A 19,664-nucleotide genomic window follows, 5' to 3' on the forward strand; every position below is an offset into this window, starting at 1 on the left:
AAAGAACTCTATACCTTTTGCAAGAATTACTAGTGCCCAAAGGGCATTGGTAAGACGATAGTGCTTGAACCAGTGCCTTATACACAGCAGACTCACCAAAACATTTACTGCATTGACTGAAATTGAAAACTTAAAACATTTTGGCAAACCGACTTTGATTTACCCAATTATTTTTAAAGATAAGCAGAGTTGGCTTTGCGTTGTGTCTCACGCCGGTAATCCCAGCACTTTGGGAGGCCAAGGCGGGTGGATCACGAGGTCAGGAGTTCAAGACTACCCTGGCCAACATGGTGGAACCTCGTCTGTACTAAAAATACAAAAATTAGCCGGGCGTGGTGGCGGGCGCCTGTATTCCCAGCTACTCGGGAGGCTGAGGCAGGAGAATTGCTTGAATCCGGGAGGCAGAGGCTACAGTGAGCTAAGGTCGCGCCACTGCACTCCAGCCTGGGTGACAGAGCGAGACTCTATCTCAAAAAAAAAAGGATAAGCAGAGCTAACCTTTAATAAATATGTCATCTGCAAAGTTTTGTGCACGAGGATCTACGCTTGACAATGTTGTTAGGGGCTGGCTTCCTTTGATAAAGGAGAACTACGTGTGGCATGTGACTGAAATAGCACGTGTGCAATGTTGAGTGGAATGCCACCTCACAGCCCAAAATGGCCAGGGCAATTGCCTGGGCTGAGTATATGAGTTGGGATGTGGGGAGGGCGTGCAGGAATCTTTATAAAGCTAGGAAGGAAATCAGACTTGGGGGGCATTGTGGAAGGTGATGGAAAGCCCGTCGAATGAGAAGCTGTGCGTTTGTGCCTGCAGCAGCACAAAAGGCAGGGCCACTCACCTGTTAGGACTGAGAAGCGCATCTAGATGCACTGACACGGTGTGCAGTGGGCAGGCTTGTCTAGGGTGTGGGTAAAACTTGAGGCTCCTCAAAGCTTCGCCAGTCTATGGGTGCAAACAAGACCACACTGATGGTAAGAACTCCAAGTCGCGCCAGGGCTGGCCTACACTTCCTAACACAAGACTCGCCCCCACTGCCCATCTCCAAGTCCCACCAACCCCCTCAACCGGCCCCCAGCCCTGCCCACCCACACAGATTTCCCCCTCACTCCCAGGCTTCATATTTCCTGGGGTCCCCTCGGGGTCTCTCACATGTGCCATGAAACGCCCACCCCTCCCCTGCACATTGGTTGATGCGCGGAAGCAGCTCTCCCCTTCAGTGATGGAGATGAGCAATCTTGCTTCCCCTCCTGCAGAAGATGAGCGTTCTCCCAGACTCAGGCAAACATGCTGGCCTCGCATCTCCCGTCGTCAGTTTGCCAACATACCCAGGCTCCAGTGGGGTCAAGGTTCAGATTCTATCTCAGGAGGCACCTCTTTGGTGGGGGACTCCATGAAAGACTGAAATGATTGACTTCTCTCCCCCAACCCCACCCACAGCCGTCAGCAACTGCCCTCTTCTGCATTCTTTCATCAGTAAAAGAAGTATCATCTGAATCTTGTAGGAAGCCTTACACACACGCAACTGTCAGACACCCCTCCAGCTACGCCCTTCTAGCTTGGTGGCCATCCTTAGGCCCCTCCTACATAAAATTCTGGCATCTCTGCCTCCCAGGATCCCCATCCCGACACCCACCATAAAGGCTTCTATGGGGCCCCCATCCTGTTTGGTGATAAATTTGTAGGAACACATCTCCAGCTTTCAAAGATTCCAGCCCAGGACCCCGAGCACCTACAGATACTTTCTGAAAGAGCAGGTAGGCAGGAAAGCAACCACCTCCCAAACTCTTGCTCCCTTTCTAATACTATTTCTAAGGCGAACCTTGGAAGAAAAAGAATTTTGTAATAATAAAGAGCTGGAAAAGATAATGAATATTTAAAGGATAAGAATTTCTCAAGAATTACTCATATGTAAATTTTCATTTGACATTTTTTTCAGAGACGTACCCTTTATTTACAGCAGGAGGAATTAGGCAATAGGTCATCTGGATTTGATCCAAAGTGAGGACCTGGGTTACTTGGACAGGTTTTTCATTAGATTCAAGTTTTTTGGATCATTTTTCATTTTGGGGGGATGAGTTGGTTGGTTGGTCGGTTGGTTAGTTAGCTGGTATTTTAAATCATGGAGGCTAGTTTAGTTTTGACAGAACAACCATGCTCATGGGTGCTAGTTTTACAAAACAAACAAACAAAAACAAAAAAAAACCCAGTGACTCAGGACTCAAGGATCAGAAGGGAACATAAATATATCCACCCACCTCTCAGACTTCTAGCACAGACATTAAGGGATTATTTTCTCTTGAAACATCCTAAAAAACAAAAAAGAAAAGAAGGGATGGATGGAGGGAGAGAGAGAGAGGGAGGGAAAAAAGGAGAGAGAGAGAAGAAAGAAAGGAAGATAAAGAGAAGGAAGACAGAGAGAATGAGAGTATTGGTTTGTGAGGTATTTTTTTAGATAGGAGTGGGGAGACTTCTTTTAAAAATCATTAAAATATGCATATATTCTAAAAGCATAAACACATGTTGGAAGAGGATTAAGAATTTAGCAATTTACTATTTTGAAACTTTAGTCCTGTCTATACAAGGCTTCTGGGGGAGAGGGAGAGAGAGAGAGAGAATTGGATCTAAATTCAGAATAGGCAGCTGGGTGGCATGGCCAAAACATTAAAATAAAAGTAGGGTTTGTTCTAAACACACAGAAAATGTTTAGAATAATAGAATTATACTCAGCAAAGAAATTAGAACACAGCTGTTACATATTCATATTTGAAACACATTACTGCTTTGGGGTTTACTTTTTACTGGACTTTATAAATTGCGAAACCCAGGATTAATTGCCATTCTACTTGACAATGATTTTGTTCTTTTGTTAAAACACAGGCAGCTTCTGCTCATAGAGAAGTTCTCAACAAAGCAGTCAGCTCCTGAAAGCTGATCATAACCTCACCGGCTCCAGTACAACACAGTGTATCAAGCATTTCACTAGAGAAGCAAGTTTCTTTGTTCATAATCCTTCTGCTGAAGCTGAATAAAGTGGAAAAATAATAGTACTACCTCTTAATGTTGTTGTGAGGATGAAATGGGTTATCAGCTGTGCAGCAAATGCCTCTGTGTCCCACACATAATAGGTACCCAATAAACGCTAGCTCTAACCTCACTTCTCCTGTCTGGCTACTCTATTTCAAAATCCTTCAAGACCGTTCACAGCATTTTCCAACACTTCCTACAAAAGCAGAAAATCTCAGCAATCAGAAGTTACAAAATCTCTTTTTTAAATAATTTTTTAAACTTTTTTTTGAGACAGTGTCCCACCTCAGCCCCCTAAGTAGCTGGGACTACAGGCATATGCCACCATGCCAGGCTTTTGTTTGTTTGTTTTTTGGTTAAAAAAAAAAAAAAAAAAAAAGAGGTCTTGCTACATTGCCCAGGCTAGTCTCAAACTCCTGACCTCAAATGATCCTCCTGCCTTGGCCTCCCAAAGTGCTGGGATTACAGGCATGAGCCACTGCATCTGGCCATCATCCTAAAATGTCACATATCCCATAGAAAAGTGAAAAGTCTACCATAAAGGAGAGCTTTAAGCAATGTACATGCACAAGTATCTGTAAGCAAATCATCCAGAAGAAAATATCAAGCAACTGTCTAATCAACTGTTCCTAAACTCCATCACATTTATCTCAAGCATCAAAAAGGAAAATTCTTTTTTTCTAAAAGAAAATAGCTGTTTTGAAAATAAACCTTCCAACAAAAGTCTCCTATTTTTAGTAGAGGCGGGGTTTCACCACGTTGGCCAGGCTGGTCTCAAACTCCTGACCTCAGGTGATCTACTTGCCTCTGCCTCCCAACGTGCTGGGATGACAAGTGTGAGCCACAGTGTCCAGCTAAATTCTTAATTTTAAAAAAAGAAAAGCAGTAAACTCTTCTTACAGTTATCCAATGAAATAAGCTAAGACATCTGAAAGACGTATTGTCTTAACATGTTTTGTGCTACTATAACAGAATACCACAGACTGAGTAATTTCAAAAGAAAAGGAATTCATTTTTTTAGTTCTGGAACCTGGGAAATCCAATATCAAGGTACCAGCATCTGGCAAGAGCCTTCTTGCTGTGTCAGCCTATGGTAAAAGGGCAAAGAAAGGGTGAGAGGAGAGCAAGAGGGGACTGAACTCATCTTTTTATAAGGAACCCATTCCCACAATAATGGCATTAATTCATTTATGAAGGCGGTGCCCGCATGACCCAAACACCTTCCATTAGGCCTCACTTCCCAACACCACCGCATTGGGAATCAAATTTGCAACACCTGAACTTTGGGGGATACGTTCAAATCATAGCAGATACACTGAAATTTCTCTTACGTTTGCACAAATCTCTTCTATCTATTTACCCAGGGGAATGCTTCTCTTACATGGGCCATTAACATGTGAGGAAGAAAAAGGAAAGAAAACAATAAATGCATAAGTTGAAACAAAACGTATAATGTAGAAATGCAAATATTTGAAAGTCTGCTGCATTTAACAAGTTGTATTGTGTATAGATGGAGATTTTTCTTTACTCCACTTTCTCCTCACCAATATGTGATGCAATATTTTTCATTCAATGTTCACAAAGTAATTTATCATCAGATTGTCAAGTCCTTCACCAGCCTACCATGAGGAATTTGCAACTGCACATTCTGAATTTGGAGAATCTTATAAACCTATGACAGGAGACTGTGATCATATGAGCAAAGAGAGAGCTTAGATTTAAGCCATCCAGGGGGATGCACAAAGAAACACCTTGGACATCAAGTCACTGTGCTGCAGAGCCTCTACCTCCTCTGGCTCTTCAGATGCTCCCAAATCTTCTTCCTCTTTGTGGTATTTTTCTTAACTGATTTAAAATATGAAAGAAATATTCCAGCTTTTTACAATATTTAAAATACAAAAAAAAAATGAAAGAGCTTAAATACACAAAAATTGAAGAATCGTTAAATTACAGTTCACCACCCCAGTTGAGTATTAGGAAGACATTTAAAATGACGGTGATTGATGCAGTTTGGATATTTGCCTCCTCCAAATATCATGTTGAAACATAATCCCCAATGTTAGAGGTGGGGCCTGGTGGGAGGTGTGTGGGTCACGGGGGCAGATTCCTCATGAATGGCATGGCGTCATCCCCTTGGTGATGGGTTCTCACTCTATTAGTTCACACGAGAGCTGGTAGTTTAAAAGAGCCTAGCACCTCCTCCCCTCTCTCTTGCTCCTTCTCTCACCATGGATATGCCCAGCTTCCCCCTTTGCCTTCCACCATGATTGTGAGTTTCTTGAGCCCTCACCAGAAGCAGACGCCAGAGCTGTGCTTCTTGTGCATCCTGCAGAACCATGAGCCAAATAAACCTCTTTTCTTTATAAATTACCCAGTCACGGGTGTTCCTTTATAGCAAAGCAAAATAGACTAACACAGTGATAAAGACTATGGGAAGTGGGTAAATCAGAGCACCTCACACTTGGGACGTGTGATGGCCATAGTCTGGAAACATAGACAAATTAACATAAGAAATGATGCATTGATATTACATTATCATACATGAGGTGTGAAATAACCTCACATGTTATGTTCACTTTGTTTCCTGTCACAATGATATGCAATCGATCACAGTGGACACAGTGCTAAGGCTGCATTTCCACCTGTCCCTGCATCAGTGATGCACTGCCTCAGATGATTTCTGTCTGATTTTTATGATGAAACCTGTCCTGGGCACAGTGGCTCACGTCTATAATCCCAGCACTTTCGGAGGCCAAGGCAGGAGAATCACTTGAGCCCAGGAGTTTGAGATCAGCCTGAGAAACATGGTGAAATTCTGTGTCTACAAAATATACGTATTTTTAATTAGCCAGGCATGGTGGCACGTGCCTATAGTCTGAGCTATTCAGGAGGCTAAGGTGAGAGGATCACGTGAGCCCAGGAGGTTAAGGATGCAGTGAGCCACGATTGTGCCACTGCACTCCTGCCCAGACAATAAAGTGAGACCCTGCCTCAAAACAAAAAAATCAAAGTAAAATTAAATTAACTAAATTTTTAAAAACTTGTGCTTTTAGCACATTCCAGAAGTAATCAAGGGCCTTCAGATCTAGCAAGCATGGCACCCTCTCCAGTTGGCCACATCATTCACCAGTTTGGGAAATTAATCATCTCACCACTCTGGTATAACGGGTGATGTACATTTCTATTAAAATCACTTCAAATGACTTTCTCCACTCGTTTAAAAACAGGCATTAGGATCACTTGAAGCCAAGAGTTTGAGAACAGTCTGGCCAACATGGGGAAACCTCATCTCTACTGAAAAAAAAAATTCAAAATCAACCAGGTGTGGTGGCGCATTACTGTAAACTCAGCTACTAGGGAAGCTGAGGCACAAGAATTGCTTGAACCCAGGAGGCAGAGGTTGCAGTGAGTCGATATGGTGCCATTGCACTCCAGCCTGAATGACAGAACAAGATTCTGTCCAAAAATTTTTAAAAACTGGCATTAATTGGCCACTTTAAGGGGATCAGATACATTGGCTGGTTGCCTGTGTTATCAGACTTTATGGGGCTGTCTATTGAACCAAGGATTCTGACATATTTCAGTGTGGCTTCAACACTCTTCAGGGACTCAAAGCCTCCTGGGGAAAGACTTGTCCTCAAGGAGAAGGAAGTCAGTGTTCAGAGCTTGGTCAAAGAAAAACTCCTTAGCTTTAAAGGAAGGTGCAGTTATGAATACAGCCCCTCTCTCTAATTGTCCTCCCATGGACAATTAGATGTCCCAAGGTGTACATCATCACCCCATGAATCTACAGGCTGCAGAGAGAAAGCTTTAATCTCTAACTTCAGCCTTTTGTTCTCATCAGTTTTTGTTTTTTTTTTTTTAATCCTGTCTCAGCTCTTGCTCTTGTGTGCACATCTTTAGTCAAAGAAAATATGCAGGCTGGCCGGGCGCAGTGGCTCACGCCTATAATCCCAGCACTTTGGGAGGCCGAGGCAGGTGGATCATGAGGTCAGGAGATTGAGACCATCCTGGCCAACATGGCGAAACCCTGTCTCTACTAAAAATACAAAAATTAGCTGGGTGTGGTGGCATGTGCCTGTAATCCCAGCCACTCAGAAGGCTGAGGCAGGAGAATCATTTGAACCCGGGAGGCAGAGGTTGCAGTGAGCCAAGACCATGCCACTGCACTCCAGCCTGGGTGACAAAATGATACTCTATCTCATAAAAGAAGAAAAGAAAAGAAAAGAAAAAAGCAGGCTTTCCTAGACATCTTAACCTGCCTAACTAGAAAATCCCTAAATAACAGTCCTATATACATACATTATTTTTATTTAAAAAATTTTTTTATTCTTATTTTTTGAGATAAGATCTTGCTCTGTCACCCAGTTTGGAGTGGAGTGACACAATCTCGGCTCACTACAGCTTTGACGTCCTGGGCTCAAGCCATCCTCCTGCCGCAGCACCTCCAAGTAGCTGAGACTACAGGCTCACGCCACCATGCCCAGCTAGTTGTAGAGACAGGGTTTCGCCATGTTACCCAGGCTGGTCTCAAACTCCTGGACTCAAGCAGTCCACCTGCCTCAGCCTCCCAAAGTGCTGAGATTACAGGCATAAGCCACTATGCCCAGCCAAAAACAAAAAAACAGTTCTTAAATGCAAGGCACCATCCTAGATGTTGAGTAACATGTCACTTGGCTCTTGGAGCTCGCACTCAGGGAGGCAGATGATGACTAGGTGGCAAATAAATCACTGAAGAGGTGACTGATCAAGGTATTACCTCTGGAAAGATTCTATTTATTTTTTAATTTAATTTTATTTTTGAGACAGAGTCTTACTCTGTCTCCCAGGCTGGAGTGCAGTGGTGCCATCTTGGCTCACTGCAAGCTCCGCCTCCTGGGTTCACGCCATTCTCCTGCCTGAGCCTCCCAAGTAGCTGGGACTACAGGCACCCGCCACCACGCCTGGCTAATTTTTTGTATTTTTAGTACAGATGGGGTTTCACCATATTAGCCAGGATGGTCTCGATCTCCTGACCTCGTGATCCACCTGCCTCGGCCTCCCAAAATGCGAGATTACAGGCATGAGCCACCGCACCCGGCCTATTTATTTTTATTTAATTTTTTTTGAGATGGAGTCACTCTGTTTCCCAGGTTGCAATGGCATGATCTCGGCTCACTGCAACTTCCACCTCCCGGGTTCAAGCCATTCTCCTACCTCAGCCTCCCGAGTAGCTGGGGTTACAGACGCCCGCCACCACACCTGGCAAATTTTTGTATTTTTAGTAGAGATAGGTTTGCCATGCTGGCCAGACCAGTCTCGAACTTCTGACCTCAGGTGATCCACCTGCCTCAGCCTCCCAAAGTGCTGGGATTACAGGCATGAGCCACCACACCTGGCTGGAAGAGCCTACTTTTAAAAAGAAAGGTCAGGAAAGACATTTCTGAGAAGGTGACATTTGAGAATGTGACATTTGGCCTGACTGCAGGACAGCACTGACCAGTCTGACAAACCCCTTCCACAGGCCTACATTAGTTTTGTTTCCAATCCTACACCACTTTTTCCTGTTTCCTCCCTGTTTGCTTAGATCTCATGTAGTAATGGTAGTAGAAGTGATCCCTCAATGGTTTCCTCATAAAATGGAGTGAATACAGACAAAAACAAACAAGCTTTCTGTTGCAGGCTTAGGAAAACCAAGGGGAATAGAATTATCACCATCAATCAGCATTGAGCAGCCGTAGGGGTGCCTGGAACGAGATGGACCTGAGTTTGCTTTTAATCATCTACAAAATTATCATGATCTTCTAGGAGTCCTTGGCTTCGAGATCAGTAAAGGAAATTTATACTCAGAGAAAGAGGGAGGACAGACTGTCCTGAGCTGGACTTAAGTGATCACAGTATTCTCTCAATTTTGAGTTCATGTTTACACTGAAGCCAGTGTGTCTCTGACCCCATAAGACTCCTAGCACTGTTCCTAGCCTCCGTTGGCCGCAGGTCCCACTGACAGATACGTTGTTGTGGTAAGATATTCCTGGTGGTCAATACGATTCCTCCTGCAGGAATATTACATTGCAGTTTCTTATCCCACTGTTCATGGCTAATTAGAATAATCGTGTCTCTCTCTTCCAAACATTAGCCACATGGGGTCAAGTCAGCATCAAGCTAGCTTTTGTGCTTATCGTAAACTTTCCATGTTCCTCTTTTCTTCCACACACCAGGTCAAGATTGCTACACTCCTCTCAACATTTTCCAACGTGAATTTTGGAAACGTAACAAGAAGAAAGACTGAATAGACTTTTCAACTGGGGACTAGCAAGAACCAAAGGAAATGCAATAATGAAGCATGTCCTGCTATTGAGCATGGGTCTGTGACTGTGTCCAAATGAGGCTTTTGCTTTTTATAGGATGCAGATCATATCATTCACTCATGCTCCAGAAGACCATAAGATTTATCCATAAGACTTATCCATAATATTTGCTCCAAAAGATTTATCCATAATAGCCTATTCTACTCCCCACTTTCTCACTCACTCTTTCCCCCTTTCTCTTTGTGAACCTTCTGCTCAAAGCCAGGTTTTCATAATGGCACATTTATGAGGCTATTGTTCACAGATAATTTACCCAATTTTTCTTTATTAATTCTCCTTTAATTGCTTTCAGATGTTGTCTCCTATTTGTCCAGATAGGTAATATGTTTTCCAATCCTCATCTACACAGTAAAATATTGTCACTTGCCATATTATTTGGATCCTCAATAGATTTTTTTCCCAGATATATTTACTGCTGCTAGACATCCAGGCAATGCCCAGTAATAATAGTAAACTCTTTAATAGTATTTACTGTCTTCCAGGCACTGTTTCAAGCACTTTGCATTTATTAGCTCATCAGATCCCCGAACAGCCTTGTGAAATAGGTGGTGTTATAACAATTTACAGATGAAGAATCTGAAGCACAGAGAAGTCAAGTACGTTGCCCAGTATAAATCCCATACAGGTCTATTGTGTTTGGTCCTTGGCACTCCAACTTAGTAAAATTGCATAATGTTTTTGTCCGTGTTAATCTATCAAATTCCTATTTATCTCTTTTCTGAAACAGGAGAAATAGGTCAATTCAAAATAATCATTAACAGTCAAAACGGAACCAGACATCTTTTTCTGATTGGCTGGTTAAATTGGGTTGGTTGTAGCTCTGCTCTTCCAGGAGAATGGATGGGTAGCTCCCTTGCAGGGAAATGACTGTGATTAGCTTTTCCAGGCCACTGGGCTAACTCATTAACATTTAGGATATTTTTTCTGTCCAAATTCTACAGCTTGGCAAAGTGAACTTTTCATGACCTGCCTCCAGCTTCCTTCTCTCCTTTTTTTTTAAAAAAAAAATTAATTTCAGCTTTTATTTTAGATTCAGGGGATACATGTGCACGTTTGTTACCTGGGTATATTGCGTGATGCTGAGGTTTGGGGTACAATTGATCCTGTTACCCAAGTCATGAGCATAGTACTAAACAGTTTTTCAGCTCTTGCCCTCCACTCCATCTCCCCACTCTAGTGGCCCCCAGTGTCTATTGTTGCCATCTTTATGTCCATGAGTACCCAAGGTTTAGGTCCTACTTATAAATTAGAACATGCTATATTTGGTTTTCTGTTCCTGCATTAATTCACTTAGGATAATGGCCTCCAGCTGTATCCATGTTGCTGCAAAGAACATGATTTCATTCTTTTTATGGCTGCACAATATTCTATGTACCAGATTTTCTTTATCCAATCCACTCTTGATGGACACCTAAGTTGATTCCTTGTCTTTGGTATGGTGAATAGTGCTGTAATCCCAGCACTTTGAGAGACTGAGACAGGCAGATCACCTGAGGTCAGGAGTTTGAGACCAGCCTGGCCAACATGGTGAACCCCATCTCCACTAAAAAAATACAAAAATTAGCCAAGCATGGTGGTGCACACCTGTAATCCCAGCTACTTGGGAAGCTGAGGCAGGTGAATCACTTAAACCCGGGAGGCAGAGGTTGCAGTGAGCCGAGATCACTCCACTGCACTCCAGCGTGAGCGACAGAGCGAGACTTGGTCGAAAGAAAGGAAGGAAGGAAGGGAGGGAGGGAGGGAGGGAAACAGGCCGAGTGCGGTGGCTCACGCCTATAATCCCAGCACTTCAGGAGGCCGAGCCCGGCAGATTGCTTGAGGTCAGGAGTTCAAGACCAGCCTGGCCAACATGGTGAAACCCCGTCTCTACTAAAAAAATTACAAAAATTAGCCAGGCATGGTGGTAGGTGCCTGTAATCCCAGCTACTCAGGAGGCTGAGACATGAGAACTGCTTGAACCCAGGAGGCAGAGGTGGCTGTGAGCTGAGATCGCACCAGTGCACTCCAGCCTGGGCAACAAAGCAAGACTCATCAAAAAAAATAAAAATAAAAAAAAAAACAGAAAAAGAAAAATAGCAGTCCCTTGCCCCATTTTCTCACCCCCAAGTCTTTTTTTTTTTTTTTTTTTTTTTTTTTTTTTTTTTTTTTTTTGAGACGGAGTCTCGCTCTGTCGCCCAGGCTGGAGTGCTGTGGCCGGATCTCAGCTCACTGCAAGCTCCGCCTCCCGGGTTCCCCCCATTCTCCTGCCTCAGCCTGCCGGGTAGCTGGGACTACAGGCGCCGCCACCTCGCCCGGCTAGTTTTTTGTAGTTTTTAGTAGAGACGGGGTTTCACCGTGTTAGCCAGGATGGTCTCGATCTCCTGACCTCGTGATCCGCCCGTCTCGGCCTCCCAAAGTGCTGGGATTACAGGCTTGAGCCACCGCGCCCGGCACCCCCAAGTCTTAGCTACTTTCAACTCTTAATTGTGTCTTCTCCATATTTCTAAACAATATGTTTGTTAAATGAATTAGGATTACGTTCATTTGCAAGTAACAGAAACCCTTCTACAGTGACTTAAATAAGTAAAGAGTGTATTTGTCACACACAAAAAGAAACCCAGGCACAAATCTCAACAGGGCCTTCAGAAGCCAAGCTCCTTTCACCTTTCTATGATGCCATCCTTGGCTTGTGACGTTCATTCGCATGGTCACCAGGTGGCTGCTGTATCTCCAGGCATTGTGTCCACATTCCAGGAAAAACAGAATGGGGAAGGACAAAGGCATCTTTCCCAGAAAAGCTCTGTTTTTAGTTTGAAAAGGAATACCCACTGCAAAAACTTCTGCCTATGCCTTCTTTAGTCTTTTCAAGATTACGAGTTGTTGGGGCTTGTGAGGCGGGGGCGGGGGTGGGGTGCGAGGCCCAGGAGGAGGAGTTTTCTGCTCCTTTGTATAGTGTCTCTATTTTCTCCAAATTCTTTTTTTCTGTTTGTTCATGTCTTTGCCATTTGTTTCTTACTGATTTGTCTCTAATGTTCAAAACTTTCCCCAAAGTCTTGTGATCTTTGCCTCCTCATTCACGTTTAAGAGTAAATCTCAGACAAAATGGCTGGAATTTCTCCGTGCTTGGACAGGACATGTGGACAGAGGTTTTCACTGCAGGGAGAGTGTAACTTTTTACTGGACATATACTGTTGTCAGTATCTGTAGGCCTTTCCCTTGGCTGCTCAGTTTCCCCAGAGAGAACTCCTCCAGTATCCGGCCGGTGACCTAGGAGCCTGGCTAACATTGTCCTGAACAACGAGTGGGGAAGGCTTTAGGGGATCACACCATCAGCAGATCTCTTGCCTTAACTGTGTCTGGCGTCCCTGAGTCCAGAGTTCTTGTGGCCCAGTCTCTTCACAAAGAAACACACAGTCTTCTACCAGGAGAAGGAAGCGGTAACTGGATGAGGGTACCCACTTACTTCCACAGACTTTCAACCAGTCCCCCAGCTGAAGCCCCACCTGCGTCTTCAGAGGATCCTGCGTCTCTGGGTCCTGAGCCTCTCCAGGCCCTGCCACATGGTCAGCTTTAGCCTGGGCTTCCTTCCCCGCTGCTGTACTTGTGACTGCTGTACTAGGTCACTTCTCAGTTACGCAGAGGTTTTCTGGCTTCCAGAATATCTCAGCTTCCTCTCTATCCCTGTTTTATCATTTGCAATTTAAAGCTTTTCAAAATCACTATGGGGTTGTTTGAATGGAAATTGCAGAGAAAGGAGAGGTATATCCACTAAGTTTATCCAGAAGTCACTTTTTCCATATCATGAAGGCAGTCATCCCTCAAGGACAAGTGCAAATGTCTGCTCCTCTGTGAAGCTGTCACCAACTTTCTTTCCATCCTTCTCCACCCTAAAATTAATCCCTTCCTCTCTTACATGTCCACAGCACTCAGCACACAGTCCCATCCTCCCTCTGATCACATCAAATCACATCAGGATTGGGGATGCTAGAGAAAAACCTCGTAAAGGGAAACATATTTTAGCAGTCATCTTTGTATCCCTACCTCCTGCCTGCATGCTTGACCTAAGTAGCCTCTTAACTTTCTGTTTTTTATAAATTAATAAAGGTTGGTATAAAAAATAATGGACTGGGGCCAGGTGTGGTGGCTCATGCCTGTAATCTCAGCACTTTGAGAGGCCAAGGCAGGCAGATCACGAGGTCAGGAGTTCAAGACCAGCCTGGCCAACATGGTCAAACCCTGTCTCTACTAAAAACACAAAAATTAGCCAGGCATGGTGACAAGTGCCTGTAATCCCAGCTACTTGGGAGGCTGAGGCAGGAGAATCGCTTGAACCCAGGAGGTGGAGGTTTCAGTGAGCCAAGATTGTGCCCCTGCACGCCAGCCTGGCAACACAGCAAGACTCCATCTCACAAAAAAAGAAAAAATGGACTAGGAGGCAAGACTCAGGATTTCAATCCCAGGTGCCGTGCTGAGAGTTGTTATCACTTTGTGTGCATTCTCCTGGTTCAAAGCCACTGCTCAGTAAATGATATTATTCTTATTGTCAGTCTCTCTAAATGGTGCAAATGTTCACATCTCATAGTAAGTATAATAAGACAGACAACACACTTACCAGGAAGGGGAGCTCCAAGATTAAGAAGACATATCAGATAGCTTTGAGCCAATGTCTCAAGAAGAGAATAGGAAAAATTCTGGTGTCAGAGTTGGCTTGAGCACTAAGATGGCCAGTTATTTTTATTTTTCAACAGCTTTCTATGTTGTAAATTAAAAGTAATGTTCACTTTTAGTCAGTAGGTTTTCCTTTAGCCTAAATTACAGTCTTTTAATTAAAAGTATTAGCACGGCTTCCTTAAAATTATTACTAGTTAGTGACTTCAGTTATAAGAAATTTTATGTAATTATTTTTATGACACACTAGTCTTGTAATTGGCCTCATTTTAAAAAGAAATACAAAAGGCAAAAGCGGTACCTCAGTGTCCAGGATGTACAGAAACAGACATGCCCGGCCTCTTGATGCAAATTATTTCCTCTAGGTGGCACTGGGGTACTATTGTATTTTAGGAGTCACATCTCATCTTTTTAGTAATGGTGTTCATAAGCACTTGTTATTAAACTGAACAATCACACTTCATTTACAAGTGATAAAGACCAGAACTGATATCATCTGATTAAATATTGTGCTTACTCCTAAAAACCATCCCAGGAAAGCGATATGAAGTGACTCGAGACTCATTGGTTCCAGTTTTATATGCCGTAATACTCTCAATTCATTTCCACTATAACTGAGCTCACATATTCAAATAAAGAAGAAAGAACAGCTGGGCGCGGTGGCTCATGCCTGTAATCCCAGCACTTTGGGAGGCCGAGGTGGGCAGATCACCTGAGGTCAGGAGTTCAAGACCAGCCTGACCAATGTGGTAAAACCTTATCTCTGCTAAAAATATGAAAATTAGCCAGGCGTGGTGGCACGCACCCGTAATCCCAGCTACTCAGGAGGCTGAGGCAGAAGAATCGCCTGACGCAGGAGGTGGAGGTTGCAGTGAGCCGAGATTGCACCACTGCACTCCAGCCAACTCTGTCTCAAAAAAAAAAAAAAAAAAGTCACAGAAAATTGAGCCCTTTCATTGAAGTTTCACCAAATATTACAATGCCACACGATGCCTGATAGCTTAGCACCAACTCTCTGAGGATAATGTTTGGACTTCCAGTGGAGATCCCTCATCCATATTTTTTCTTCTTCAAACACATAGAAATCTGGGTAAAATCAGTTATTCACTAGTATATACCCAAACTCAAAAGCAAGAAGGAGAAAGTGCTAGAAGAAAGACAGAAGAAAGAACCTTGCATAGTGGGCAGGTTGGAGGAAACCTCCAGCTGGTCTGTAAGGGAGGAAACAGAGGCACATGGAAAAACACCCTGGGGCAAGCCGCCCCCAGGCAGAGACTGAGGATGAAAGAGCCAGGGAGTGCCAGCTCCTGCAGTGGGCCCGGCTCAGGGTGGGGAATTATTGTTACCACTTCAGCAAGAAGAAAATTTAGCCCAGAAGGGAGAAGAGTGCATGAAGCAATGAGCTTAAAACAAAACAACAGAAAGCTTGGAAACTCTAAATAACACCTATCTCAAAAATAAAAATAACAACTCCTTTTGAGATTACAAACAAATTTGGAACTAAAATAATAGACAACAGTAACATGGAAGATGATAAGTGGATTCAAAGGGAAGTTACAGCATTCTAAGGTCGCTGTTCATGAGTAGGATAAGGATATTTATTAACCTTAGACTTTGTTAGAAAAATTAAAAGTATGTATATGTGAATAGAAATAGAACTTATATTAATAATACAATAAAGATATTTATTAACCTTAGACTTCATTAGAAAAATTAAAATTATATACATGAATAGAAATAGAACTTATATTAATAATTTCCAAATCTACAGAAGAACAAGAGAAGCTTTTTATAAAAAGAAAGAAAAAAGAAAGAGAAAAAAAAAAAGAAAAAGCTCTTTTAGTTCAATAGAATGCAGTAAAGAAAAAATAAGACCTTGGCCAGCATGGTGGCTCATGAATCTCAGTACTTTGAGAGACTAAGGCAGGAAGACTGCTTGAGCCCAGGAGTTCAAGACCAGCCTGGGCAATGTGGCGAAACTCTGTCTATACAAAAGATTTAAAAAAATTAGCTGGGCGTGGTGGTGCTTGCCTATGGTCCCAGCTACTCAGGAAGCTAAGGCGGGAGGATCACTTGAGCCCAGAAGGTTGAGGCTGCAGTGAGCTGTGTTCGCAGCACTGCCTTTCAGCATGGGTGACAGAGCAAAATGCAACCGCAAGAAAAAAAGAAAAAGAACCAAAGAAAAACATAGTCAACACAAAATAAATGATAGAAGTCCAAATGCATAGTAATTATAGTAAATGTAAATATATTTTGACTCACTAGTTAAAAGACAGAAACTCCCAGAGGATTTTTATAGAATATCTAGGCTTTTTATTCAAAAAGTGGGCATAAAAATTTGAAAATAAGGCCAATTTAATAGTATTAACTTAGTCAAATATAATTAAGGCCAACAATACTAATAAAGATAAAAAGGGAGCTAATAATAAAAGGAAAACATAACTAATAAGATATAGAAATCATAAATTTGCTTCACCTAACAAAATATCCTTGAAATACATATGCCAAAAATTACTAGAATGTAAAAGTACAAATTGACAAATACACAATCATAGTGGTTTTTTTTAAACACATCTCCATCAGAAACTGTTCCATTAAGCATGATAAGAGCACAAATGATTCAAGCAATACAATCAATAGCTTGATATACATCCCAATAAATACAATATACAGTCTTTTATGAAAGCAATTCTCAACACAGTTCAAAAAAAATTATATCACATAAACCAGGTTCTGCAATTGTAATAACATTACAAACAACAGTAGTTTTTTAATTGAAAGAATAAAAATACCTTTAGAAATTAAAAGGCAGATTTCTAAAGTAATTTATGGTTTAAGGAAAAGCTCACATGAAAGTTACAAATATTTAGTACTAACAACAAAAACATAAGATATCAACATTTATTGGATGCCATTAAACCAGGAAGCATATTTTAGGAAACAAAAAAAACCAAAACAATGAGGTAGAAATCTTCAATCAAAAAGCTAGAGAAGCCACAAACTGAAAAAAAAATTGAAAATCACATATATGGCCAGGCACAGTGGCTCACGCCCTTAATCCCAGCACTTTGGGAAGCCAAAGCTGGCGGATCACGAGGTCAGGAGTTCAAGACCAGCCTGGCCAAGATGGTGAAATCCCATCTCTACTAAAACTACAAAAATTAGCCAGGTGCAGAGGCAGGTGCCTGTAATCCCAGCTACTCCAGAGGATAAGGCAGGAGAATCGCTTGAACCTGGGAGGTGGAGGTTGCAGTAGGCCAAGATTGCGCCACTGCACTCCAACCTGGGCAACAGAGTGAGACTCTGTCTCAAAAAAAAAAAGAAAAAACAAAGAAAATCACATATGTGATCAAGTATTTACAGCTAGAAAATATAAAGGACTCTCAACGCTCAATAATAAGAAAACAAGGCCAGGCGTGGTGGCTCACGCCTGTCATCCTAGCACTTTGGGAGGCTGAGGCGGGCGGATCACGAGGTCAGGAGATCGAGACCATCCTGGCTAACACGGTGAAACCCCGTCTCTACTAAAAATACAAAAAAACTAGCCGGCGTGGTGGCGGGCGCCTGTAGTCCCAGCTACTCGGGAGGCTGAGGCAGGAGAATGGTGTGAACCCGGGAGGCGGAGCTTGCTGTGAGCCTAGATTGCACCACAGCACTCCAGGCTGGGCAACAGAGCGAGACTCCATCTCAAAAAAAAAAAAAAGAAAGAAAACGAACAACCCAATAAAAACACCTGGGCAAAGTTTTGAACAGGTGCCTTACCAAAGAAGACACACAGACAACAAATTAGCATGTGAAAAGATGCTCAACATCTTTGATGCTAGTTTTAATTAGGTATCCTAATTAAATGGATATGCCCAGGATAATGGATCCCAGGATAATGCCCAGGATATGGATAATGCCCAGGAGACCCTGGGCAAATGGCAAAACCTCATCTCTACAAAAAAATACAAAAATTAGCTGGGCATGGTGGCACACGCTGTAGTCCCAGCTACTCAGGAGGCTGAGATAGGAGGATTGTTTGAGCCTAGGAGGTGAAGGCTGCAGTGAGCAGAGATTGTGGCACTGCATTCTGGCCTAGGAGACAGAGTGAGACCCCTATCTCAAAAAAAAAAAAAAAAAAAAAGTCTATAATGAGATTTCACTACATACTAAATTAAAAGAATTGATCATTCACAGTGTTGGTGATACGTGAACAAGTGTTGGCAGGAAGTTTCTTTAGGAGTCATTCCATGACTCCTAAAGAAAAGTCAGGAGTGAGTCTTTATGACCTTGGACTAGGCAATAGTTTCTTAGCTATGACACCAAAAGCACAAGTAAAACAAAAGAAAAAATGTGTAAATTAGACTTTATTAAAACTAAAACTTTAGTCCTTCAAAGTACATCATCAAGAAAGTGAAAAGATTCCAATGCTCAACACCATTAATCATCTGATAAATGCAAACCAAAACCATATGAGATACCACTTTACATCCATTAGGATAACTATAATAAAAATGGAAAATATACATAAGTGGACTTGTGTTATATGGAGAAAAAATGGAAAATAGCAAGCATTGGTGATGATGTGGAGAAACTGCAACCCTCGGCCAGGCATGGTGGCTCATGCCTATAATCCCAGCAGTTTGGGAGGCCGAGGCCTGAGAATCGCTAGAACCCAGAAGGCGGAGGTTGCAGTGAGCTAAGATCATGCCACTGTACTCCAGCCTGGGCAACAGAGCAAGACTCCATCTCAAAAAATAAAATAAAATAAATAAAAGAATTTGGTAATTAAAGAAGTGCTTTGTTGAGTTAGTATGCCACAAAGTTATATAGTACTAAAAATATGCCATGATCTCCCAGAACGGAGGGAGATCATGGAACGATGAAGGCAGTAGGTTTCTCATGGCAGTGAATATGATTTTCTCCTTCCATTTTTCCTTCTCCCTCTTGTTAAATAAAATTCCCCTGGTTGCAACTCCCTAGTGAGAGGATTGATGACAATTGAGTTATTTTGGAGGATCCATCTTTGGGCAGATTCTGGTTGTATCACTGAAGCTGTGATTGGGATGTCATATATGAGAAGATATATAGAATGAATCTATAGGTACTGGAGGCTAAGTCTAAAGTATGCCTTGATTTGGCTTCCTAACCTAAAGAAGTTTTAAATGTCCATTCTTAGAGTTCTTATCAAAAGTTCCAGCAAAGCTTTGCAGCAGTTAATGCTATAGAGAAAGAGAAAAAAGTTCCCGCAGTCTGGGTACAGTGGCTCACTCCTGTAATCCCAGCACTTTGGGAGACCGAGGCAGGAGGATCACCTGAGGTCGAGAGTTCAATACCAGCCTGACCAACATGGACAAACCCTGTCTCTACTGAAAATACAAAATTAGCCGGGTGTGGTGGCGCATGCCTGTAATCCTAGCTACTCGGGAGACTGAGGCAGGAGAATCGCTTGAACCTGGGAGGCGGAGGTTGCAGTGAGCTGAGATTGCGCCATTGCACTCCAGCCTGGGGAACAAAAGTGAAACTCCGTCTCAAAACAAACAAACAAACAAAACAGTTCCAGCAAAGCAAACTTAAAAACAGTCTGTGTGGTCAATCACTATTCTTGCTGCTCTTATGTAAATAACCAGGACAACTTTGATGAGACTAACCTTATTTTGTAA

At 42.6% G+C, this 19,664-nt stretch overlaps 1 long non-coding RNA gene across 1 annotated transcript in view; it reads right to left on the reverse strand.

Annotated features, from left to right (window-relative positions):
• Positions 1-848: 848 nt before the first annotated feature.
• Positions 849-19,664, reverse strand: part of LOC115896971 — a 31,408-nt gene continuing 12,592 nt past the window's right edge. Inside the window, exons 2-3 of the long non-coding RNA XR_004056924.1 lie at positions 2,257-2,307; positions 849-943 (exon numbers count right to left, since the gene is read on the reverse strand). This is a non-coding gene — a long non-coding RNA (uncharacterized LOC115896971). The remainder of the gene's footprint in view (positions 944-2,256; positions 2,308-19,664) is intronic.

Source organism: Rhinopithecus roxellana, chromosome 4 (assembly GCF_007565055.1).
Source record: "Rhinopithecus roxellana isolate Shanxi Qingling chromosome 4, ASM756505v1, whole genome shotgun sequence".
In the NCBI taxonomy this organism is placed as follows: domain Eukaryota; kingdom Metazoa; phylum Chordata; class Mammalia; order Primates; family Cercopithecidae; genus Rhinopithecus; species Rhinopithecus roxellana.